Here is a 27,464-nt window from a genome sequence, read left to right on the forward strand (position 1 = left end):
TATCCTCCACTTTCCTGTATTGTAAGATAGGTTTTCATACCAAAATGAGTGTGCATTTTATTTCTTTCTTTAGTGGAATGTGATGAGGGTAAACTTCATGTTTTTCTCTCACTTCCCCTCTTTTTCCCTCCACTAATAAGTCTTTTGCTTGCCTCTTTTATGAGAGATAATTTGCCCCATTCCATTTCTCCCTTTTTCCTCCCAATATATTTCTCTCTCACTGCTTGATTTCATTTTTTAAAGATATGATCCCATCCTCTTCAATTCACTATGTACACTCTGTCTCTATGTGTGTTTGCGTGTGCATGTGCGTGTGTGTGTGTGTAATCCCACCCAGTACCCAGATACGGAAAAGTTTCAAGAGTTACAAATATTGTCTTTCCATGTAGGAATGTAAACAGTTCAACTTTAGTAAGTCCCTTATGACTTCTCTTTGCTTTTTACCTTTTCATGCTTCTCTTCATTCTTGTGTTTGAAAGTCAAATTTTCTTTTCAGCTCTGGTCTTTTCATCAAGAATGCTTGAAAGTCCTCTATTTCATTGAAAGACCAATTTTTCCCCTGAAGTATTACACTCAGTTTTTCTGGGTAGGTGATTCTTGGTTTTAGTCCTGGTTCCTTTGACTTCTGGAATATCACATTTCATGCCCTTCTATCCCTTAATGTAGAAGCTGCTAGATCTTGTGTTATCCTGATTGTATTTCCATAATACTTGAATTGTTTCTTTCTAGCTGCTTGCAATATTTTCTCCTTGACCTGGGAACTCTGGAATTTGGCCACAATGTTCCTAGGAGTTTCTCTTTTTGTATCTCTTTCAGGCGGTGATCTGTGGATTCCTTGAATACTTATTTTGGATGTAATTCTTGCAAACAAGGGGTTTTTGTTGGAATTTTAGGTGGATAATTCTCAACAAATTTTAGGTAGAGACCTAGAAATAAAAAGAGAAATAAATAGAAATAGAAATAAAAAAGAGAAAACATATGCTAATGGTAATAAAAATAGCTAGCAGCATCCATAGCTTGAAGGTTCACAGCTTCCCAAGAAGCCTGTAAGGTGGTATAATAGCTAGAAGGCTGGATTTTGAATCAGGAAGATCAGAGTTTGAATCATGCCCTCAGAGTCTTACCAGGTAGGGAACCCTGAGCAAATCACTTAACCTATTTCAGCCTCAGTTTCCTTATCTGGAAATTGGAGATAATAATAACAATAATCTCCAAAGGTGGTTGTGAGGATCCAAAGGGCTAATGCTTTATTATTCCCATTGTCTAGAAGAGGAAACTGAGTCAGAAGTCTGTCCGGAAGGCTATAGGAATATGTCAGAATGGCCTGGTTCTCTGCTGGATGAAGGAAAATGGCTTGTTTACCAGACCTGGGGAGGGGAGAAGCTAGAAGAGGAGTCCTGGTTTCCAGTAAGATGGGAAGTGGGCACACACAGTAGTGATAAACATGGGTGTCAGTGTTCTCTTTGGGGGGCATCTCTTCTCAAACTCTGTCAGTGGAAAAGGGGATCCTGTGTACCAGTCCAAAGGTCCTACAAAGAAAGAAGTTGTAATGATGGATAAGAAGAAAAGACAAACCAGTCAACTTTTCTGCTTTATACTCACACAGTGTGGCCATTTAGCTAAAGAAGAGAACTTTCAGAGATGACCTGAAGTCCATCATCTGACTCAAAAGTTGGCTTCTTAATTGTCTAGAATGAGTCTCTGAAAATTCACCAAATATCATACACTCAGTTGACTATCTTGGCAGAACAAATGTAAAATAATTAGTGTCAAGTTAAAGAAAGTCAACAATCCATTAAATTATAAGCTCCTTGAGGGCTTTTGCCTCTTTCTTTGTATCCCCAGAGCTTGGCACATAGTAGGTGCTTAATAAATGTTTACTGATTGATTAAATAAGCATTTATTGGGAGCTCATTATTTACCAGGCACTGTGCTAAGTGCCATATGCCTCATTATGGATAATTGAAGTTTACAGAGACAAGAAAGCATAAAAGTTAATAACCAAGGCTGCCAATGGAAATAACCCCCATGAATCTAGTTCAAATAGCAAACTGAAAATCTGCAAATGTCTTGTCCAGAAGAAACCAACATGTGAAGCCTCTTTTCAATAATAGGTTTACTTCTAGTGATTCTGATTCATGATGTGAACTATGTTACTAAATTATAAAAAATAGCCATATCATTCTGGAAAAAATTAGAAAGGCACTTATCAAAACACAATTTCTTTTTTTAAAAAGCAAAAATATGATAAATTGAAATGATCCCAGCCAAATTCAGTTAGTATTAGCATAGGAAGAAATTTTTAAAATTTTATGATGCATCTTATAAGGTAAGCCATCAAAACCAATTATTAGCATCTAGAGCTGTTGGCAAAGGGGGCTTAGCTGTGCCCTGAGGCTGCAAGGCCATCCAGCTGCCCACTATTCCCTAGGCTGGAAAATCTTTGGGACTTTCGCTTATTGCCTTGCTTGTAAGAGATGTGTGGCAGAAGGATCATATAATTATAGATCTGGAGAGAGACCTCAGAGGCCATCAGAGAATAACCTATTCATTTTACAGATGAAGAAAAAGAGGTCTAGATTGGTTAAGTGATTTGTCTAAGGTCACAGGTAATAAGGAGCAGAATTCTCAAAAGGGAAAAGGTCTGAGTTTGTGTATGAGTTTGAGATCCTAGAGCCTTAGAGTTCATATGAGAGACTGGGGTGGAAGTATGGAGTATGAGGTGGGTGGGGCAGATGATGGTGTTATTGGACTGTGTTCTGGCTCCTGGAACCCTTACCCCTTTCCAGAATCATATAAATGCTGGGAAGTCCAGGCAAATTCTGGATCTGAATTGCATGTTTCTGACTTTCTCGTATTCTCCGCAAAGGGAAGTGGGTATGTCTAGATGGTACCATGGGACCTAGTATTTGGGTTCTGAGTGGCAGCTTTGTGAAGACATTTATAACGTGAGGTTTCTCCCACCAAAGATAAAAAACACTCATTGATGCCGATCACTAGGTAATTACTAGGTAAGCTGTCTATACAGATTCATAGAATCACAGAACTTGTTCAACCTTCATTCTTGAGGAGAACAAATGACATTGCAAGGGTGATGTCTTGACTTGCTTGAACTTGGAGCTGGAAAGGACATCCTTTATTTTACAGACAGGGACACCATCCAAGGGAACAGCATTTACCTTCTTCCACACTGGGTACCTCTTTCCTTCTCCATGGATCCTCAGAGATCCTGGGTGTGATTCACAATCTCATCCACTTGTACTTTTAAGACATGGGGTATGATTGACCCAGGTGATACCCATTTGGGCAATCCAGTGCTCTCTTCTGGGTTCCATATGTTTGTTGGAAATTCAGCCATAACGACAGGTTAAAAATTATTTTTAAAAAGAAATTTAAGTGGTGAGTGGATACCATGCAACAGAAAAGGAATTCTCCTGGAGGGTGGGGGAAGGAGGTGTTACAAAACCAAACAATAAGAGATTACGAATCCAAAACATTGTGAATCACCAGTAGAAGCCAATTACCTCTTGAGAAGGAGGAGGCAAGCTGGGAGAAGCCCATTTGCATTTAGAAATGGTAGCAAAGTCACCCAGGACAGGCCATTAGCAAATTGTTTATTTTGAGGGAGAAAAGGTTTCACAAAGAGCTTTAACTCATCTTTATTTTTAATTATGACATGTACACAGGTGATTCAAAATCAATGAAAAAATCCTCTAGATATATAGCACATGTTAAAATATAAAGTACCTCTCCCACTCTAGAAAATTAAACTATCATAATTATTTTAGCACATTAAAAACAGTAAATTTTTATAATAACCTGTTTTTTTGAAAGGGTACAGTGGAAAAAGCCCTCCCAGAGGACCTATGTTTAAAGGCTACCTCTGAGGCTTAATGCCTGTGTAACTTAGGACAAATCACTTAACCACCACGGACCTCAGTTTCCTAATCTGTAAAATGAGGTCCACCTAGATGAACTCTAAGATCCCCTCCAGCTCTAGAGTATAAACATAAATTGTAACATGTAGACATGTAAATGCTATAAATTTGCATTTGTCACTCATAAGGAATAACCAACTCATCACAATCCTTTGAGGAACTTCTAAAGGTATTATTAAAGGCAGCTGGGTGGCTCAGTGGATGAATACTGGACCTAGAGTGAGGAAGATGTGAGTTCGAATCCAGCCTCAAACTCATTCACGCATCCTTTTGTCCCTCTCTACTTCAATCTCCTTATCTGTAAAATGGGGATAATAACATTACCTACCTCCCAGGGTTGTTATGGGGATCAAAGTAGATCATGTTTGTAAAAGTGTTTCATAAACCTTAAAGCGTTATATAAATGCTAGCTATGACTAACCCCATTCTACAGATTAGGAAACAGAGGCCCAACAGGATAAAGTAACTAGCTCACACAGCAAGCCTAAGGCAAGATTTGAGCTCAAATCTTGACCTCTATACACTATGCAATGTTTACTCTCTAATGTTAGGTAGATGATGCAAACCTACTTTACCATGATGAGAAAAATATATAAGGAAAACATTCTATTGATTAAAAAAATCTTACTTTGAAATAATTTCCCCAAATAAAAAATGTATAATGTATAATTTTGCCTTTTTTCTGTTTCATTTCTGCTAGGACTCTAAAAACTAAGCAGGGAAGACCTGGCTAATTTCTGTGGAGGGCAGAGGGCACCGTCATCTTTCCAGTCTCCCAGGTTTGTAACTCCAAAGTTGTCCTTGACTCTGCTTTCTCACCCCTTGCAAGTCTTGTGGACTCTGCCTGCAGGACTTCTCTGGCTTAGATCTGTGATCCAGTGGCCTCACCAAACTTCTACGTGGTCTTCTCCTCCCTAACTAGTCTTGATGCTTCTGGTTACTTCCCTCTCCAATCCAATTCATCCTTCACATCACTATCATAATAATCTTCTTAAGGTGCAATTCTGACCAAGGGACTCTCTGCTCAAAAATCTTCAGTTGACCCCCTAAAAATTGACCATAACATAAAATGCAAACTCGTTGGCTGAGTTGGCCTTTGGCAATATGGCGCCCAACTCCCTTTGTGGATTTGTTTCCCCCCATGATGTTCTTCTTCATAAACTTTACCTTCCAGCCAGACTGGACTACAAACCATTCCTTAAACTTGATACTTCATTTCCTGCCTCTGGGTATTCCCAGAAGACATTCTCCATGACTGGCATTCCCTCCCTCCTCATCTTTGCCCCTCCAAATCCTCATCCTCCTTCAAGGCTAAGCTCAAATGCCATGAGCTTCTCAAAGCCTTTCTTTATCCTTCCAGTTGTTACTGCTCTGTCTTCAATTATCTTGTACTATACCTATTTGGCTACAGGTTGCATTCATGTAAGCTCCCTGTGGGCAGGCATTAGCTTGGCCTTGTTTTTGTAACCCCAGCACTTTGCATAGTGTCTGGTATACAGTAGACACTTGACAAATTGTTTGAATTGAATCAGATTGAAAGGTCATAAAATCTGAGTAAGACAAATCCTTTGATTCTAAAGGTTAACTGATAAATCCATGTCAGTTTTCTTTTTCTTTTAAATCAGATTCATGCTTTTTTTGGCTTCATGGAATATGATGATGATGATACTGATAATAATAAATACTTACATAACCCTTTAAGGTTTGCAAGTACTTTATGACTATAATCTTACTTAATTCTTATGACAACACTGAGAAGTGGGCACTACTATTATTTGTCAGAGAAGGAATTTAAGGTCTTTGCATAAGCCTGTGTCTTTTCCTGGAATACTCTCCCTACTGACCTCTACCTCTAAGAAAATCCAGCTTTCATCAAAGTTCAAGTCAAGTGTCACCTCCTACCTGAGCCCCTTCCTGATCCATCTATACAACCAGGTCACAGCACCTCTCCCCTCCCCACCAAAGCTGTCCCACATCCTTCTGAAAATCTTTTCTTTACTTCTGCAGTGATTTGTGGTGATCTCTTGCAGAGTGAGTCTGGCTCCATCTCCCCCTCAGGGTTCTAGGGATATTCCTGAGGAGATGAAGGTGTCTTTCCCCTTGAATAGACATCTGGTATGATTCCCCTCCCCCACCCAGTGACTAGCATACACAATTCCATTTAACCAATTAATATCAATTTGGTCTTAGGAAGGGATATTTATTTCCCCCTCCAAGTCCATGTCCAAAGTCAACATCACTGCCAGATAAGTCCCTGTCTTGGATACTAATAAGCTGGGTTCCCAGTTTCTGGTTCATCATGCTAGTCTGACTGACTTCACAAGCCAGTGTGGCTGCCAATGCCAGACCTCCTGGTCCTGATATCTCAACGGTCACCAGGTCATAACCATCTTCAATCTCCTGAGGTAGAGAGAGAAGGAGTATATTCATGGATCTTGGGTAGAGGAGGGTCTGAGGTCTCTTCTCATATCCTTGTCTCCCTTCTCTCACTGAAACACAGTCAAGAAGGAAGGAATCAGAAAGACAGGTTTGGCTCTTGTTAATTCGTTTTGTTTTTCAGTCATGTCTGACTCTCTGTGACCTTATTTGGGGTTTTATTGGCAAACATATTGGAGTGGTTTGCCATGTCCTTCTCCAGGTCTTTTTACAGATGAGGAAACTGAGGCAAAGAAGGTGAAGTGACTTGCCCAAGGTCACACAGCTAGTTAGTGTCTTAGGGTAGATTTGAACTCATGAAGACAAGTCTTCCTGCCTTCAAGTCCAGTGCTCTTTGCACTATGGCACTGGCTAACTGTCCCATATATGATATATCTGTACAAGCTCCACAGTCCATACAGTTGTAACAGCTGAGCATTCTGCGCTTGCTCCTAAGGACTGGGTTCCATGGCCAGTCCCCCTCAACACTGATAGGAAGAGACAGTGTTTTCTCTTACAGAAGGCAGAGACTGTTTCATTTTTGCCAGCACCTTGCACCATGCTTGGCACAAAACTGGCATTTAATAAATTCTTGTTGATTAATCGAGGAACACCTGGTGTGTCTCAGAGTCCCAGAATTGAAGGTCCATCTTCTGGTCCAACCCCAGCCTGGGCTGGGGGATAGAAATGTCTTCTACAACATGCCAGACGCATAGTCCTCAAGCCTTAAAGACCTTAGGGAAGGAAAGAACCCCTCTCTCTAGAGGCACAGTCTTGCATTTAGGGATAGGCCTCAGTGTTAGTCAGGTTTCCTTGTATTTGCCTCTTGGTCATTTCTCTTGAAGGCGCTAGGTGGCGCAATGGGTACAGTGCTTGGCTGGAGTCAGGCAGACTTGAGTTCAGATTTCACTCAGGCACTTACTAGCTGTGTGACCCTGGGCAAGTCACTTCACCTTGTTTGTCTCAGTTTCCTCATCTGTATAATGAGCTGGAGAAGGAAATGGCAAACTTACTGCAGTATCTGCGAAGAAAACTCCCACGTGTGGTCACAAAGAGTTAGACACAACTAAACAACAACCAAATCTCAGTTTTCTCATCTGTGAAATGGAGGTGATAATTACAGGGAGTACTTCATGGGCTTGTTGTGAATCAGAAGAGATAGCATATGGAAAGCACGTTGCTCCATAAATGTTAGCTGAGCTATGGATGATGATGACGATGATGTGGTCTGAGCCTGGCAGAAGAGAGAACTGTTACCTCTTCATTCCTGGCAGTTACGGTTCTTACTGAAACCCAAGGACATTAATTTTCTTGTTTCCCCATACCACAGTGTGACTCATATCGAGTTGCAAAAAAACCCAGTGCCCTCAAACCTCCAGAACAAGAGTCTTTAGCCTGGCTTCCATAAACTTTTTAAATATAATTCATTTTTTTTCAGTTTTCAACATTCACTTCCACAAGATTTTGAATTCCAAATTTTCTCCCCATCTCTCCTCTTCCCCCACCCCAAGAGAGTGTGCACCCCAAACACCCCTTTCCCCAATCTGCCTTCCCTTCTATCACCCCCCTTCTCTCATTCTCTTCCCCTCTATTTTCCTGTAGGGCAAGGTAGATTTCTATACCCCACTGCCTGGACAACTTCACAAGCTTTTTTTAAAAGATATTTTTATTGCTGCATTTCAATCTAATTGGTTTCCTTTGTAATTCTATACATTTTAATGCATAAATGCATTTAAAAATCTTGGTCAGAGGACGGGTCCCTAAGGCTTCACCAGACAGACAAAAGGGACCATGAAACAAAAGGTTAACCCCTAATCTAGGTCCTTTCCAGACAAAATAACTTTTTTTAGACAAAAAACTTTTTGAGAAAATAACTAGGCTTCCCTCATCTTGTACTTTCAAAGGTGACTTTTTTTATACAAATAAAGACTTTATAGTGAACTCTGACAATTCACCAAATTAGATGCACTTTAACATTCTAGACTCTCAAAATCCTTTCAGATCCCTACTTTGTCATCAGGTGTGTTAGCTATGCCTCCCAGCTTTGAAGCATTTTCAAGTTTTATAAGTTTATGGTCTAAGCCTTTTTTTTTTTCAAGTCACTGATAAAAATATTACCAGCATACAGCCAAACACGGATTCCTGCGGCCCTCCACTGAAGAGTCCTATCATATTGAAAATGAATTCTGAATGACTCCAGTTCAGATTAAAGTGTGGGAAATTTTTTCAAATACTTTGCCTCAAACTGGGTAACCTATTTCTATATCTTTCCTCTATAGTAAAGTCTTACCACTTTAATAACCCTATCAAAAAAAAAAAAAGAAATAAGATTTGTTGGGCATTATCTGGTTTTGATGAAGCCTACCATACCTGGGTCACTGACTTGAACTCATCAAAGACAGCTAAGTACTCTTATTATTTCAGGGTTTTTTGGAGAAGGTACTCTCATGAGGACATAGTGGCCAGTTATAGAGTGCCAAAAGTAGAGTGGAAAGCTAAATGAGATGATTGGCCCCATCTTTTCCTCAGGGGTTGAGGGGGGAATTCACCACTGGGTCAAGGGGACATACTACTAGGAAGATTGATCCAATCTGGGAGAAGAGTCTTAGTTATAAAACACAGTTGTGATTTAGGACTTGGTATCAAGGACATTGGACTTGGATGACTCCAGAGGAGACAGTGAGGATGGCCACTTACATCTCTGCTTCACTTAAATCCAGTTCACATCCAAGTCAAGACTTCACCCTTACAATGCCCTTGGGCCTCTTCAAGAACAGATGAACAATACTAGTTTATCATCAATCCATTCATAGGGTCATAGTTTTAAAGCTAGAAGGAATTTTAAAGGAAGTCAAGTCCAATCCTTTCATTTAATGGATGAAGTAACTGAGGGAGGAAGAGGTTAGATTACATGCAAGATCACACAGGTGGTAAATGACTAAGGCAGAATTTGAACTCAGGTCTTCCTCACTCCAACGGCCCCACTCCATCCACTAGATACCTCTAACCTGCTATTCAATGTCAGGCCTTGATTTCCTCACCTGAAAAATGAAGGCATTAAGGCTCCTCCCAGTTCTGGGATTCCATGTTAATACTTTCAAATATATGGAGTAACTCTGCTGACCTGAAAAAGGAAAGAGAAAGCTGGCCAATGATTTGTCACAGAGATGCTTAGATAAGAATAATCGACCATTAACATATCCATTATTAACACAGGCATTTATTTGCATGCAAAGCAGTTTAAAAACAGTTTATTGGCAAGCACATGGAGTCTCCACATTTCTGTTTATATCCTACATTTGCTAAGCAAACTTTGACTCCCCTTCTATATCTAGTGATTAGAATGCTGTAATAACGGCGTGGTCTTATTGATGATTCTAAATTAAAGGGGCTTAAAATTAATGAGTTCTTAGGGCACAGAAGCAAAGAGTAACTCTCAAAATTATAGATGCTTTCCCTGTCTCTAACCCATTTATTTAACTTATGTTTCTCAGATCTCAATGGCTTTTAACGAATTCCGAACAACGTCCAATACTACTCTTGTAGCCCCAAAGTTCTTTACTTTGCACGTGCTCATTTAAGTCCCTATTGCTACAATTAAGTGGATTTGGATTTTATTTTTATCCTCAATAGAGCTGAAGAATGGGGAAGATGACTTAATTAAGACACCTCTCAACATTTTTGTTTGTTTTCTTATGGCTAATTAAGCCCAATTTTTTCCCCCTCCTAGGTTCTAGTTTCTAACCCTTTAATCTTCCAAAAATGTCATTCAAACAGGGAAAGTTACCAACAAATGTGAAATGAGAAAGTACTGGATGTATTTGTTTGGGTCTCTTGGACACTGGTGATCTGAGTTCTCCGATGGCTGAGTGCCTGCTTTGGCTTAGGGTTTCCCCAATGTCTGGGTTTCATGTTTGAGTTTCAGGCCTTCAAATTCCTAGTTCCTCTTGACTTCAAGACCTTGCCAGCCATGACTGTCTTTTTCTCTTGACTCCTATCAATCATTTGCTTTGATTCCACTTGGAAACAAAACAAAACTTTGTAATATTTAGAGCTACCACAAAATGGAAGAGCCATTTCTGGTGATAGCGAGTTTCCCTTCAAGCAATGCTTGGGTGGTCACATGTCAAAGATGCTGGACACAAGATGCTTCTCCTGGTACATTTGGTTAGCACTTAAGGACTCTGAGGTTCCTTCCAACTCTGACAGTTCGTGACTGGGGATTTTTTAATTGAATTCAACCTTGCATGTTAATGGCATTCGCTTTTACCCCATCCTTTGCATACACAGATTCACCTCATGGTTTCAGATCTATTTTCAGACTCGAGTTTTGCATGCAGGCCTATCCCAACCACTACTTCTTGGTTCCATGTTCTGATTGCTGGCCAGACTCCTGGTCCTGGACTTTTCTGCTCCAAAACCTGTTCTTGCCGATAGCAATATCTTTCTGACATCTTGTCAGCAAACAACCTGGGGAAAACTGCTACCATTTCCTTCTGTGAATCGTTCAGGGTTCCTACCAGCTCACCATGGAGAAACAAACCGAAATGTTGAAGCAGCCACCATGTGCCAGGCCCTCTACTAAGCGCTTTATAAATATCTCATTTGATCATCACAACTCTGAGAAGTAGGTACCATTGTTATTTCCCCTTTTACGGTTCAGGAAACTTGAGTCAGAATGAGGTCATATACCTTGGATGTATTTGAGGTTAAATTTGAACTCAGGTCCTGAATCCAGGACCAGCATTCTAGCCACTGGGTCACCTAGCTGCCTCTAGGGTCACAGAAACAAAGATTTAGAATAGGAAAGAATCATGGAAAAAAGAAAGAGAGAGAAAGAAAGAAAGAAAGAATCATGGGATCATTGACAAAGCCAGAAGGGAGCTGAGCTGGGCCACTGAGTCCAACCCCATTTCCCATTTTGCAGAGAGGAAGCAGAGGCAGAAAGAGTTTCAGTGACTTGCCCCAGGTCATCACACCTAGTATCTTGCAGGTCCTCTAACCCAATTCTATCATTTTATAGGAGAGTTGGGAACTAGCTGGAGCCAGTCAGTTGTTAAATTTTCAGTGTGAATATTTATACTTCAGGAATCAGCGGAGCTACAAATCAGGGATTGATTTACTGTTTTGTTGATTGCCTAGATTTAAGAAAGAAAAATGTTAATAATGCAGATAAAACTTAAAGGTGTGTACACATGCATTTTCTTTTCTTTAGAGAGCTTGCTGTTCAACATTTATTAGCACACTCCTAGACACCACATGAACAGCTAGATGGTGTCACAGTGCAAAGAATGCTGGGCTTGGAGTCAGCAAGGCTCATCTTCTGAGTTCAAATTTGACCTCAGACACTTACTAGCTGTGTGACCCTGGGCAAGTCACTTACCCCTGTTGGCAACAACCACAACAGGGAAGAAAGAAAATGGAGGTGAGAGGAAATGCTAAAGGTTGGGGATATCAAGGAAGAATGCTGATGGCTGTGCCTCTCTCGGAATGACTTCTGCATGGCCCCATTTCTTCACAAACATGCAGGAACTGTTTATCAAGAGGAGGTGGCATCAGAACTATTTTGTGATCAGCCAGATGAATTAGAAACTGCTTTCTTTTCCTCTTGTTACATTCTACTAATAACGGTAATGACGTTTTCCTGGAAACTGGAAAATGGAAGAGTCCTCAAGATTTAAAGCACCTGTTAGTTTTGTTTTGGTTTTACTAAATGCAAATGCTAACCCAAAGTCTTTGTGAGCATCCTACTGAGAACCCGAAATAGGAAGATAGGGCTGACCTAGGCAAGAGGTGCTCAGAGGTGAGCGGTGTTCACCAAAGCAATCCACTGTGGAGCTAACACAGTTCTCCAAATGACCCATGGACCAAACCAAAAGTCAAATCCTACAAAAAATATGTGGGCTTTAATGGTATTTCTTTGCTATAGATTCTAACCATCATTTTAAAGGCTCACACACCTTTAAAGAAATAGCTAAATAATGTTTTACTGAAGCAAAACTTTATAATTGGGGGAGGCAGGAATTATGGCAAACAAGAGTGGTCCAATAAGTAGGCATTTGGTCTATGTTCATCTGTTCATTCAACAAACATTTATAGCCAGAATCCCCTATGCCTCTAGAACTAATTGGGAAACCATTTTGTATAACCACGTATTCAAATCAGGAGTTAGCTTGTGAGCCCCCACACACTGGTCACTCTATTGCTATAGATACACTAGAAGCACACATACCCACTATAATTCTTCATTTAAATATGAAACAAGTCATATAAAAGAGGAAGTAAAACAGGGAGGTAGTGTGCATGGTACTCATAACCAGAAGGCTGCTGTTTCCCTATAACCTACCCAAAAACTAGGGTGAATCATCATTCCATGAAATTCCTAGGCATCTACTTGTACAAAAATATTTATAGCAGCTCTTTGCATAGTAGCTAAGAATTGGAAATTGAGGGGATGCCCATGAAACGAGGAACGTCTAAACAAGTTGTGGTATATGATTGTAATGGAATATTATTGTGCTATAAGAAATGACAAATAGGATGATTTCAGAAAAACCTGGAAAGACTTACATGAACTGATGCATAGTGAAGTGAACAGAACCAGGAGAAGACTATACACAGTAACAGCAATACTGTATAATGAAGAACTATGAATGGCTTAACTATTCTCAGCAAAACAGTGGTCCAAGATAATCCCAAAGGACTAATGATGAAACATGTTGTCTGCCTCCAGAGAAAGAACTGATGGCATCTGACTACAGATCAAAGCATACCCTTCCTTCCTTCCTTCCTTCCTTCCTTCCTTCCTTCCTTCCTTCCTTCCTTCCTTCCTTCCTTCCTTCCTTCCCTCCCTCTCTCTCTCTCCCTCTCCCTCTCTCCCCATCTCTCTCTTTCATTTTGAGTTTTCTTAAACAAAATGACTAATATGGAAATGTTTTACGTGATTGCAAATGTATAATGTATGTCAGATTGTCTCAGAGAGGAGATAGGGGAGGGATGGATAGAATTTGGAACTCAAAACTTTAAAAAAAAAAAAAAAGGACTCAAGGAAAAAAAAAATTCCCAGGTATCACAGTCTATCAGTAGAACAACACAGTTTGGTTAGAGAATACTGCCCACAAATACACTCTATCAAAACAATGTCCCCCTCTGGCTTACCACAGTGCTTGGCACAAATTGGATGCTTAATACATACTTCTCAGTTAATACACATTTATTAATCTAGCTTGACACCTTATTGGTTGTGTGATCCTGGGCTAGTCACTTAACTCCTCTTTGTCTCAGCTTTCTCATCTGTCAAATGGGAATAATAATGGCACGTACCTCCTAGGACTGTTGTGAAAATCCTACGAGATAATGATCATAAGACGCTTACATAATAAGCACTAACTAAATGTTAGCTATTCTGATTAGGGTGATTATTGTTCTGTGTGTCAGGCACTGTGCTAAGCTCTGGGCATACAAAGAAAGGCAAAAGACAGCGCCTGTCTTGAGCAGCCTCTCATGGCTTGCTGATTGACTGAGAGACTGGCACCAGAGCTCCCAGAGCCTGTCAGGTCAGTTCTGCCTTCCTCTTCTCTCTCCAGAAAACACTTCCTCCTCTTGCTCTGCTGAAATGGTCCCTGAACTGAAAGGTCTGAGCACCAGTGATAACACAGGAATCACCTCTGGGATGACAGACTATTCTAGATTCTCTAAGAAATGTCTCCTGCAACACTGGAAAAGTGGCGTCTCAAAATTTATTTATTTTTACACACTGATAAAGTCACTGACATTGGCCTCCAATTAAATCCAGTTAAAATACTCATTTACCTCAAATGAACCAAGTATTATTTATGGGACCCTGACATTCATGACTAGACTCGAGAGGGAACTGGGGATGAAGAAAAGCCAGGGAGGACACGTTGGAGATGGAACTCGGCTCCTTCAGATTAATTAGTGTAATTGACATGAGACTAAACATGAGGAGGAATCAGTACATGGATTCTCGCTGTTAAGTGTTTACCTCTTAGGTCCTATCCCACATGGTTTCACAAGACATCTTTTCAAAAAGTGATAACACTTGTAAAATATTGATAGTTTCTTAACAACTGCATTATTCAAACAGCCTCATCCAAACTCCCCCCAAAAAGGCAGATGTTCTAGCCTGGCTATTTCCATCCAGCTGTTTTAGGTTTTTTTCCCAGAGAAGGATGGTGCCAAGATTAAGTATTTGGGTCTTTTAAAAACTTCCCGCTGGTTCCTCTGTCTGCCTGTCCAGCTATTTGGAACTGGGACTTTTAAGGCTAAGAGGCTTGGCCTCAACTGTGACTGACAACAGTATTCTCTTCCAAAACCCCCATTTTAGCAAAGTAGATAGACTTCTGACAGCAGACAGGGAGAAGATGGTCCTGTGGTGACTGACATTTAAAACCTCTAAATACATTTCAAAAAGGGAAAGAGTCTGGGTGAGCTGAACAGAAAAACAAGGGAAAAAGAAAGAGGCAGGAAGAAGGAATGATTCAGAGATAATAAGGGACCAAGGCAAGAGACTAAATGTATAAGGGTCCTTGGAGGTAAATGATCCTGTCTTGGGATATTTCCATTTATTCATGCATTCATTCAACAAACATTTGTAGCTAGGGTCCCCATGGCCCTGGAACCATTTGCTGCTTTCTAGGGTTGGAGCTATTTTGAATAATCAACTATGCAAAAATACAGGGAATTCAGCCATTTAAAAATATATATACACATAAAATCGATACAATATTTAATGGAAACATGAAGCAAAGTAAATAACCAAGAAAGCAAATTGGGTATGGCGTCCCTGCTGAGATGATTGCTGCTTCTCCTCTGGTGCAAGGAGTATCTCCAGACATCCATATCCTTCAGGAGAGTCACCCTTTGACTAGAGGCTAGGGTCCAGTCTCTGTCCAATCGTGTCCCAAGAACTCCAAATATCTGGTCCAGGTCAGCTCCCCTTCTCCTACCTTTCTCCCACTCTCTGGTGGCCCTTCTGGGACAACCAACTTCCTTCTCAAATTCCCTGGTTTCTCTTATACTTCTGGTTTCCCAAATGGTCATTCTCCACAGGGTCCCCTCACCCTTCTCCCCCACCATGAGATCAGTATTAGTCTTTTAAACTGGGCATGATGAAGATGAGCACACTAATGTATTGGTGATGGAGTTGTAAATTAGTGCCATCATTTTGGAAAGTAATTTGGAATTTTGCAAATAAAGTCATTAAAATGTCCGTACTCTTTGATCCAGAGATTCCACTGCTTGACATATACCTCAAGCAGTTCAATGACAAAAAAGATGAGATGATTGAAGCCCAAAGAGATCAATTTTCCAAGATCACACAAGTGTTAAGTGGTGAAGCCAGGACTGGAATTCATGGTCTACCCAGAGCCAGTCTCCTTTCTTCTATGCCATGATTCCTTTCTGCATTGATGATAGCCATGGTATACTTACTTGGGCATATTACATAACCCCAGGAGGAAAAAGCTAAGGGAATGGATGGGGGGAGCCTTACTCTGAGGCACCATAATTCACATTCACACACTCTACCCCCACCCAAATACATTATGGCAGAGTGAGTTTAGCACGTGGTTGTTATTGTTGTGTTTGTCCTTCATTCTCAAAGAGGACCATGACATGGAGATGATAACATGACTCGCAGTTGACTTTGATTTGAGTGAGGCAGGCTGTGCAAGGTCACCAGCCTCACTTTCTCCTGCTGAGCCATCTGGGTCCAGTGGCCAGGTATGCATCAGGACCATTTAGCATGTAATATAGCTATGAATTACCTTTACCCCTAAACCCACTCCTCTCTCAGACACTCAGGCTGGAATCCCTGGAGGGACCTATCCTCCCATTCTTCACTTTTCCTCATGCCCACATGTGTAATCAGTTGCCAAGTCTTGTCAATCTCTTGGATCTGTCTTCTCCTCTCCCATCAAGAGGCTACTAACCCAGTTCAGACTTCACTCTTCTTTCTCCTGGACAATTTACAATAAAATCTTCATTGATTTCCCTGCCTCCAGTCTCTCTCTCCTCCAATCTAATCCACAAGATGCCAAATTGATATTCTCAAAGTAGGGTCCTGACCATAGCATTCCCGTGCTTAAAGGCTTCCAGGATAAAATTCAATCTCCCCTGGTATTTAAAATTCTTCCCAGAATGCTCCAAACTATTTTTCCAGACTGATATCACATTACTCCCTCTCATGCATTCTACATTCTAGCCAATTTACTTGATAGTCCCCCTAAAAGGCATTCCATCGTCTCTTGCCTTTGGATAGACTCTATCACCCAGACCTGGCATGCTGGCTTGCCCCATCACTGTCTTACCTCCATTAAGGTCCCAGCTCAGATGCCATCTAGTAGAGGAGGCCTTTTTTGATCTCCTCTCCTCACCCTCTACCCCCAATTACTCTGTATGTCATTTTTATTTCAGAGTCACCATGGTAGATAGAGAACTGATGTCTGAGTTAAGAAGTGGATCCAAGTCCTGTCTCAGATATGTACTAGCTGTATGTGAAAGTTAGCTAGCCTCTCAATGCCCCCAAGCAGTTTCTAAAACTAAGTTACAGAAAGGTTGTTGGGCTGTTTTCAGAGCCAGGTGTTTCTTAGGGGTGTGCTGGTAAATGTTTAACAACGAGCACTCTGAAAAAAAGTACATGGACTCCCTTTTTAATTTAATCTTCATTATTCATATTTTCTCCATCACTTTCTTAAATCTAATGGCACAAGATGGAATCAAATGGCTTTTTTTTTGTAAATAAGACCCAAATTTCACAGAAACTACTGTACTTGTATGTTGCCGCAAGAGCCTCTTAAATCCCCAAACTTTGCCAATCTAGCTTCTGCCTCAGCCAGTCAACAAGCATTTATGAAGCATCTATTAGATACCAGGAATTGTGCTAAGCTCTGGGGATACAAAGACTCCCCCCCAAAAAATGACCTTGTATTCAAGGAGTTCATACTCTAATGGGGCAGACAATATCATAGCTAGCACAGATAGAACTCTTTAAGGTGTGCAAAGTACTGCACAGATCTATTTCATTTTATCCTCATGACAAGCCTGGGAGGCTGTTACCATCAGCATCTCCATTTTACAGATGAGGAAATGAAACTAGTAAGTGTCTGAGAGGCAGGATTCGAGCTCAGGTCTTCCTGACACCAAGGCCAACACTATGTACAGTACCAACTATCTGGCTGCCTCAATATATTATATATATACGTACACACACACACACACACACACACACACACATACACATATATATACGGAGAGAGAAAGAGAGAGAGAGAGAGAGAGTAGTTTTAGAGGAGAAGGCACTAGAAGTGGTGAATGGGGGTGGGAAAGGTCTCCTACAGAAGGTGGGATTTGAGTCTTGAAAGAAGACAGCAGGCCAAAGGTGAGAAGGAGGAAGAACATTGCAGGCATGGGAGAAAGCCAATGCAAAGCCTGGGAGTGGGGAGATGGAGTGATAGAGGAGGCTGGTGGAATCAGATCATAGCATTTTAGAAGGGTGTGAGAACATGGGAAAGACAGGATGGGGCCAGGTTCTAAAGAACCTAATAGAATATTTTGTGTTTGATCCTGGACCTCATTGGGAACCACTGGAATTCTGGGGAGGGGGGCATTTTTTAAAAGCTGGCTCATTGACTCCATCAGAGCCTAAGCTGGTATAAGCACTGCATCTCCCTGGGTGCTCTAGAAGGGGACACACATGAACCACACACATGAGCCAGGCTGTTTCCACCAGAGCATCCAGCTGTGGGGTCCTCAAGACAGAGAATCCAGTGATGGAAATGGGAAAAGCGGCTGAGGTTTTGGCTGCATCGGGATGGGAGGGGTTCCCTTCTTTTCATCAGTTGGTGGGGAGGCAAGCTAACTGTGGAGTGGGAGAAAATGGAAGCTGAGGAAGGGAGGAGATTAGGGGGAGAGAGAATCAGTCGTCAGCCTTAACTTGGGGATTGCTTTGTAAACTGCGACTCTGGAGCCATCTGTGACCCACCAGGCTGTAACAGCCTGGTTTCCCTCGTGCTCAGCTCCCCTCCCTATATACTTAGTGTTAAATCATAGAGGGGAGGAAGTAGGACCATAGGAACACAGTACTATTACATGACCCCTGATGGGACTGCTGTGATAGAATTAAAAGCTGCCGCCCTAGGACATTCTAACAGATGACATTGTGGGGTTGCCAAGGTAACCCACCAGGATGCAGCTCAAGCATCTTTGGGGTTTAAGCTGGCAAGGCAAGGTCAGTTAGAGGTGAGGGCCAACTAGCCCAGGGTCACAACTGTGTGGGCCAAGGGATGAAAGAGAACAATTACCCCAGTCACTCGAGCAAAAACGAACTCTTCAAATTTGCTTCTTATCTGGATATTTAAATGAAATGAGTATTTTTTTTCTGGGAGTTTTTTTTAATAATCTGGGTAATTGCCACAACTGACCAAAACAGTGTAGACTGCAGCATAATAGATGTGGATTTTGCAAAGTTCTATCAGTCACTGAGTACTTGGGAAAGTGGTAGGGAATTCTAGAAAACCTTCAAAACTCTTGATACATGGAAAAATGACATTTACTGAAAGATAAGTTCTAAAGAGAAAGTCTGAGAGGAAGAATATTGAAAAAAAGTCAGCCTATCCGACTTATCCATTGAACTTAGTCCCAGGTTAAGTACAGTTAGAAATTTAAAAAGAATTAGTATGCAAGATTTAAAGATTCCACTTCAGTTTATATATTTTCTTCTTCTCATTGCTCCCATTTTTAATGTAAGGGGGTATGTTTGGGACCCAGACTCTACATTCTTATATTCCATTTTCACCATATTGCATATTGAAATTATATCTCCCAAAAGCTATGTGTGAGGATGCTCCAAGAAGTTTTGAAAAGCCTGGAGGATATCTGAAATTCTCTGACGATCATGAGAAGGATGCCAGTAGTATAGTGCAAGGATATTAGCAGCTAAAGAAGAGTCACACACACACACACACACACACACACACACACACACACACACACACACACACAGAAGAAGAAAGGTGGTTATGAGACAGCATCCTGCAGATTCAGAGCAGCTGTGACAGAGGGATGCGCTTGGTCCAAAGCAGCCCAGGCCTGCATTGGTCTGAAGTGCAGGCTGAGTGAGACGCCCAGGGTGCCCAAGTAAGTTTCCTTAGCAACTTTCCATCACTGGCTGATACGCGGCCCTCCCGCTGCGTTGGGAAGACAGTGATTAGTTGGGACTTCGGGCTGGAGCTCCCTGGAGACATAAAGGGGTGGTAGCTGTGTGGGGACCAGTGTCAGGATTCTTAATATCTGATCTGTTTCGTTGCTACTTACTCGGCTTTCTATTTTACCAAATGTTTTGTGCCTTGAACTTGAATGTCTGGTGCTCTTGTCTGGAGAAAATGAGTTTTAACAGGTGACTCACATGTCTTAAAAAGGCAGTGAACTTGGGCATAGTCAAAAAATGAGGCATTTTCAATATTATTTTGGTGGGATTTCTTAAAGAAAAATTGTTTTTCAAAAATGGGCATTTTATGGATAGATTGGAGGCATATGTGTATACATATATACACATCTATGTATATATATATATATATATACATATATATATGCTGGTGCCATTTTCTCAAGAAAAAAGTGTTTTTCAAAAATGGGGCATTTATACATTATATTGGTGACATTTTCCTAAGGAAAAATTGTTTCTGCCCACATGAAAAGTTTCATTTTCTCCTTCAGGAGTAATAACCATGAAGCTCAGACTGTTCAGTCCTCTAGTAACTCAAGGTATTAAGAAAAACAGAAAGCCAGCCACTTGGCCAGTGCCAACAGCTCCCTAAAAATATTGGGGAAAATGTGGGTGCCCTATAAATTTTGTCGGGACACTTAGAGACTTTATGGTTGATGCTGTAGGTCTGACATCATAGGCAAGCCAGACTGTAGGAAAACAGATTGAGGCAGAAAAATGGTCGATGAGAATGAAAGATGGAGAAAGTTATCTGTTAAGTGCTTTCTGTTTGCAGAGCACTGAGAGAAACACAAAAATTAGGGTCCCCGCCTAGGGATGCGGTGGGGTGTGAGCTACACACGTAACAACAGTACAAAACACAGTCATATATTACAAATAGAAGTCACAGGAAACAGCGGGGTAAGGGCCAGCTGGCCTGAGAGTCTTTCTACTGACCCAGATCAATTGCATGACCCTGGGCTGGTCACTTACACTGTGTCCCACAATTTCCTCCCACCTAAGAGTTTCCAGTACAAGAGTTTCCTCATAATCAATCGAATCACCAATGAAATAGTGTTTGAAACCCAAAAGATCAATAAAAAAAGTGCATTATTAATAGCTGACATAATAGTTGCCTTAAGATTTGGCTGGGGAAAGTTTCTTATGAAAACGGGGCTTCATTTCTCCAGAAAAATAGTAGTTGAGGAAAAATGGATTTGAGTCGAATTAGTCTGCTTTGGGGGAGATGGTGAGAAGTGGTGGAAATGATGCCCCTCCCCAAGTCACCAAATCATCCGCAGCCTTTGGCTCAGCCATACCAGTATTAGGGCATGTAGTCCAATCCTCCTTCCATGCTGAATATTCTTTCTGGAGGACATGGTGAGAAACTGACCTGTGATTTCACAAGGAAATGAGGATGCAGAGGAGTGATAGAAGCAGATCCACTAATTAGTTATATTGTTAGTCTGACAGCAGAGTAGAGAAGGGAGGACCTATTAGGAAGCCATTACCCCTTAATTAAATACATATTTATTAAATGCCTATTATATTCAAAGGCAATGTGCTGGATGATAGAGATAAATAAAAGACAGACATAAAGTGGTCCCTCTCTTCCAGGACCTGGCATAGGGTGGGAGATAGGGAGAATGTGGCTGTTCATATAAGTAAAGACAAAGTCGTTTCAAAATGGGGGACATGAACAATTCAGGTGAGGATAAGGATAGGCTTCCTGTAGGTGATATCTGAGCTGTGCTTTAAAGGAAGCTAGGGGATGCTAGGATGGAGAAATGAGGAGAAAGGACATTTCAGACGAGGGATCCCACCTGTGCATGGACAAGGAGACAGGAGATGGTTTGTTGTATATGGAGAACTGCCAGCAGGTTAATTTAACTGAAATGGAGCTTTGGGTGGAGTGAGGATTACAGATGTAGCCTGGAAAGGTAGATGGGAATTGCCTCTTCCTTCTGAGATCACCTCCCATACCTTATATGGATATAGTCATTTGCATAGTGTCTCACCTATTAGACTGGGAGCTTCTTGAGGGCTGGGATCTTTTAAAAATTTTCTATTAGAAAATTAAAAAAAACCCACCCTAGAGCATAGTATAGAGCCTTGCATGTGGTAATAGCTTGATAAACGTTTGCTGACTGAGTGTCTGAGTGGCTTCAGATGCTCTGAGGATTTGGGGTTTTTATCCTAGAGGAAACAGAAAGTCATTAAAAATAGATACCTGATCAGGGCAGTGAAGTCATTACATTGCTTTGGTTGCTGTGTGTCTAAGGAGGGAGTGGAAGGAGTGTAAACGTTTAAGAGCTTATTGTAATTGTCCTTGTGAGAGGTGAAGAGCTGGAACCAAGATGGCAGCCCCATGAGTGTAGAGAATGGGATAAATGCAAAAGATGTCATGAGGGTATCATCGACTACGCGTTGGCAAGTACAGAATGAGGGAGAGGTAAGGAATGAGGGAAGAGTCAAGGGTAATTCCAAAGTTGTTCTGGAAAGATGGTGATGGCCTCAATAGAAGTAAGGCAAACCAGAGGAAGGATGGGTTTAGGGGAAACTATAATATTAGAGTTCCATTTTGGACATTCTGACAGTTACAGCACTCTAGGTGGGTGGTAATGAGGGAGATGAGGGTGTGGGAAAGGGAGGCAGCTAGGTGTAGCAGGAAGAGCCCTGATTCTGTAATCAGAGACCCTGACTCAGATCCTTTCTATCTGGGTGATCTCAGTGAATCATATAAACCCCTCATCTGTAAAAGAAGGGAGTTGGTGTTGGTCCTTTTCAGAGTTAGAGCTCTGTTCTCAGGGGTGATCTTGGATAAATCACATCACCTGTCTGGGCCTCAGTTTCCTCAACTGTAAAATGAGGGGGTTGGGATAGGTCACCTCTAAGGTCTTTTCGATCTGTAGATCTATCATTTACTCTCTTGGGGACATTTGTCATCAAACGCATGAATCAAAATCAATGGGAAAAATGGAACAATTATTTTCATTTTAAGAAAAAGGCTAGAATTTTTGCAACTGGTGTCCGTGATGAAGGACTCATTGCTACAATATAGAGAGAACTGAGTCAAATTTACAAGAATATAAGTCATTTCCCAATTGATAAATGGTCAAAGGATATGAACAGGTAGTTTTCAGAGGAAGAAATCAAAGCTATCTATAGTCATATGAAAAAATGCTCTAAATAATTATTGATTAGAGAGATGCAGATCAAAACAACTCTGAGGTACCACATCATACCTATCAGATTGGCCAACATGACAGAACAGGAAGATGGTAAATGTTGGAGAAGATGTGGGAAAGTTGGAACACTAATTCATCGTTGGCAGAGTTGTGAGTTGATCTAACCATTCTGGAGAGCAATTTGGAACTATTCCCAAAGGTCTACAAAAATGTGCATACCCTTTGACCCAGCAATATTGCTTCTAGGACTGTATCCCCAAGAGATCAAAAAAATGGGAAAGGGTCCCACTTGTACAGAAATATTTATAGCAACTCTCTTTGTGGTGGCCAAGAACTGGAAATCAAGGGGATTCCCATCAGTTGGGGAATGGCTGAACAAGTTGTACATGAATGTAATGAAATACAATTGTGCTATGAGAAACAATGAATAGGAAGACTTCAGAGAGGCCTGGAAGGACTTAGATAAACTGATGCTGAGTGAAAGAAGCAGAACCAGGAGAACTTTGTACACAGAAACAACCACAGCGTGTGAGGAATTTTTCTGGTACTCTTAGCCCTTCACAGCAATGCAAAGACCTAAAAACATTCCCAAAGGACTGTTGAGGCAAAATGCCATTCATATCCAGAGAAACAACTATGGAAACTACTGGAATGCAGAATGAAGCACAGTATTTTCTCTTGTGTTATGTTTTGTCTTGTTTTGGTTTTTCTGATGGTTTCTCCCATTCATTTTAATTCTTCTTTGCAGCCTGACTAATGTGAAAATGTGTTTAATAAGAATGTATGTGTAGAACCCATATAAGATTGCATGCTGTCTCTGGGAGGGAGGGCAGAGGGAAGGGGAGAAAATCTAAGACTTATGGAAGTGACTGTAGAAAACTGAGAAAAAATAAATGAATAATTTTTTAAAAAAAGAAAGAAAAAGGCCATAAACTAAAAGAAAAAGTAGCAGTTCCAGCTGAAGCCAGGAGTGGGGCTAATTCACCTTGGAAGATCCATCTTTGGATAGGTCAAGGGACAAGAGTCAGGCTCACTGAGAACCACCCCACTGTCTTTGCTGAGAAAACCCCAAATGGGGTCACAAGGAGTCAGATATGACTGAAAAAAGCAAACCAAAAACCAAAAACAACTGAGTACCAGCGGGAAGGTGGATTTCAGGAGCTGCTGAAGAGTTGCGAAGGAGACTAGTTGGTGGGTATACTTCTGGGGAAGGAATGAAGGTGAGAATGACAGAGGAGAAAAGATGGGGCCATAACAGAGAGGCTATGGGAAGACACCAGGATGTGAAAGAATCAGAAGTTATGGCAAGGTTTAAAAGATGGTAGATGGGGTGAAAGGTGGTGCTACCATCAGACTGGGAAGTCAGAAAGAATCTGAGTGAAGAAAGAGAAAAGAAGAAAAAGACAATGAAAATCAACCCAAGATGATATAGAGCGCATTCCTGACTTTCCCAAATGAGCAGTCAGAAAATTACATGTGTTCTAATTCTAGAAGGATGGGACAAAATCTCAGCTGACCTTTACTTTAGTCTGTATCTTGTATATTATAGAGTTATTTCAATTACATATGACTCTCCATGACCCTATTTGGGGCTTTCTTGGCAAAGATGCTGGAAGAGTGTGCCATTTTCTTTTGCAGCTCATTTTACAGATGAGGAAACTGAGGCAAATAGGGTTGAGTGACTTGCCCAGGGTCACACAGCTAGTGTCTGTGGTGGGATTTGAACTCAGAAAGATGAGTCTTCTGGACTCCAGGTCTGGTGCTCTGTGCACTATGGTGCCACCTAGCGTCCCCATTGTGCATATATTAATCCTTAGTATTTTCATATAGTCCTCCACTTTAGAAATGGGGTCCAGGACAGTTTTTGTCTTTCTTTGTGTCACCAGTGCCTAGCACATAGTACTTGTTGGACGACTTCCAGATTAATTTCTGCAAGGCTCTGAGGGAGTGTGTCAGCATTAACTGGGTCCTTTGGAGGGCCCAAACTGAGAGGACACTTTATGGGGGAATGCCTGGGGTAAATGTCCTATCTGGGTGAGTCCAAAAGGCTGGTCAACCTTTATTATCCACGTTGGCCATCTCTTCTCTCCTATTCTTTCTGGCCATAAGGAATGCAGACAACTGATACTGGTACTAACCAGACTACTGAAGTACCCGCCTCTTCTCCCTTTCTCCTCCCCGTACCTTCCCTACACACTTGTAATTTTCTGAATATTTTAAGGAAGGTTTTCTTCAGGTTGACCTGGCTCCAGTTCCTGGAGAACGCCACCCATCTCCCTTCTGTTCATGCAAACCTAGGCTCTCGTTCATCTCCTTGGCCTGGTTTTCCTCTGCCTTCTTCTTTGGCCAGATCATGGGCTAAAAGATCAAAATTACACTGCAGGAGCAGCATGTTTGCAAACAATTTCTTATCTCGTGGAGTACAGCCACCTAGCTGGGTGCCACCCCTCCCAACCTCCAAGGAGAGAAGTTGGAAAACACCTGTGGATTCTGGTGATTGGCTCCCAGGCCTGAGATCCTGGGCCTCACCAACCCGGGCTACTGCCCTTCCAGGACACCTTCCCTGAGCTGCCCAGGGCCTGCAGTAGGACGTGTGCTCCCCCAGCTCCACATCTGTCACTCAGCAGTCCTTTCTTCTATCACTACCCAAACACCCAACCAAAGTTTTTGGAGAAAGGATGATGGATTCTGGCTGGAAGAAACCTTGAAAATTCTATTGTCCAGTGCCCTCTTGAAATAACGAAACAACAAGACTGTGCCAGGCACTGTGCTGGGCATTCAGGGCACTGATGAGGGCAACACGTGAAACGTTTGTAAAATGAAAGTCAGATGAAGAGGAGGAGGGGCAGTGGTAAGAGCTCAGCTGCAGTGGGAGGCGGAAGGAGGGGCAGGGGCAGCAGCAGCAGCTCAGCAGCAGCAGCGGCTCACCCCGGCGGCTGCGGCAGCGGCAGCAGCAGCAGCGGCGGCGGCAGCAGCGGCGGCAGCAGCAGCAGCAGCAGCAGCAGCAGCAGCAGCAGCAGCGGCTCAGCCCCAGCGGCGGCAGCAGCAGCAGCAGCAGCAGCAGCAGCAGCTGCAGCTCAGCCCCGGCGGCGGCGCCTGCAGGCAGGGGGTCACGGGCTCCGGGGGCAGTGCCAGACGGAAGCCGTCGCCCGCCGGGGGCTCGGAGGGCAGCGCCGAGCCGGCCGCCGCGGTCCCCGAGCGCGCAGCCCCGCATATTTCGCACATGAGTTCAGAGGAAGAGGAAGTGTAAGCGGCGGCGGCGGAGGCAGAGCGGGGTGCCCGGTGCCCGGTGCCCGGGGCGCACGGAGGAGCCCATCGCCCCGCGGACGGTCCGGCCCTGCCCAGCCCAGCCCTGCCCAGCGCAGCCCGGCCCGGCCGGGGAAGCCCCGCGCGCCGCCCGCCCCCGCGCACTCTGCGCGCCCCTCCTCTCCACCCCCGGCTGCGAACACGCAGGTCCCCTCCCACGCCGGCCCTCCTCTGGATGGCACAAACTTTCCTCCGGGACAGACCGACTCCTGCACCTGGTCCGCCGGCCGGCTCTGAGAGGTAGGGGGACGCCGGAGGAGGGCAGGGCGGGGCGGGGCGGGCGCTTGGACCGGACCCCCTCCCCGTGCCCGGCCCCCACGGGGGACCCTGGAGCGGAGCGGCGCTCAGGGCCCCCTGCCCAGCCCCGCCGGGGCCAACTTTTGCCTCCGTGACTCGGGGGCCCGCGCTCACCTGAGCTGCCCGGGCACTGCCCTCCAGCCCGTGGTGCCCGGGGGCCGCGGCCGGTGGGAGGCTAGGGAGCCTCGGGAAACGCCGTCTCCATCCCACCTCTGCCCCCGGGGAGGAAGAGGAGGGGTGGAGGGGGGGCCCAAGCACTCGGAATGTGTGGGGCTGGGCTCGGAGGGAGACCCCCGCGCTTGCCGGGCCGGGCTGGGGCGGAGTCCTGGGCATTGTTAAAAACCAAACCCCAATAAAAAGAACCCCGCGGACCCCGGTCCTTTAAAGGAAAGCCAGCCTGCGGCAGCCCCGGGCTCCCTCCGCCGAAGCGTCCCTTGCAGGTCCGGGGTACCCCCCTGCCCCGCTGCCCATAGCGGGGATCACCGAGGGGGTCCTTGTAGGACGGCAGGGGGACCCGACCCAGGCCTCCCCCCAAAACAAAACCACGTGGCTTTACGGCGGACGCCGGGACGAGCTGGCCAGCCTGGGCCAGTTCCTGGCGGGCCGGCCCGAGGGGCTGGGCTGGGGGGTTCTAGGGCCCCGGCGTGATGGCAGACTGTTGGGGTTCTGCTTCTTTTTTCTCTTCACTTGAACAAACACGGATTTTCCCGGAATGGCCCCGATGCCTGTGTGTGTGGCAGGAGCGCCCGGTCCCGCTCAGCTGTTGGGGAGCCGCCTCTGGGCTCTCCCAGCCCTCAGGTCACCTCTGGATAACTTGAGCCGGTCCGGAGAGGAGCCAGGGGGTGGTAACCCTAGCCGCCTCCGAGGTGGGCATCGGAGCGGGGCCAGCGGGCCGGGGATGCCCCGGCCTTGCCCTGTGACATTTACTTCCCGTCCAAGCCCATCCCGCTGACTTGGGGAACTTTGGAAGAAGTTCCAGGGATTTTCCCCCAGTTCCCCAAGCTGAAGGGTTAAGAGAAGGCGGCCTTGCAAGATACTGACCTAACCCCAGGGAAACGCCTTTAATTTTTGGAATATGACCTTGGCAAGCGCCTC

The 27,464-nt window shown here is 43.4% G+C and overlaps 1 protein-coding gene and 1 long non-coding RNA gene across 3 annotated transcripts in view; one reads left to right on the forward strand and one right to left on the reverse strand.

Moving 5' to 3' along the window:
* Window positions 1-27,386, reverse strand: LOC140532606 (uncharacterized). 2 transcript variants are annotated; one of them, XR_011976597.1, is made up of 3 exons: window positions 26,484-27,386; window positions 9,395-9,477; window positions 1-926 (listed from the first exon to the last, which is right to left on the reverse strand). It is a non-coding gene; the product is annotated as an uncharacterized lncRNA (long non-coding RNA). The 2 variants fall into 2 exon arrangements; XR_011976598.1 differs by lacking the exon at window positions 1-926 and adding an exon at window positions 3,648-6,427.
* RFTN1 (raftlin, lipid raft linker 1) overlaps window positions 25,772-27,464 on the forward strand; it is a 185,897-nt gene continuing 184,204 nt past the window's right edge. Inside the window, exon 1 of the mRNA XM_072651254.1 lies at window positions 25,772-26,312. The gene's annotated coding sequence lies outside the window, so the exon portion shown is untranslated. The remainder of the gene's footprint in view (window positions 26,313-27,464) is intronic.

Source organism: Notamacropus eugenii, chromosome 3 (assembly GCF_028372415.1).
Source record: "Notamacropus eugenii isolate mMacEug1 chromosome 3, mMacEug1.pri_v2, whole genome shotgun sequence".
Taxonomy (NCBI): Eukaryota; Metazoa; Chordata; class Mammalia; order Diprotodontia; family Macropodidae; genus Notamacropus; species Notamacropus eugenii.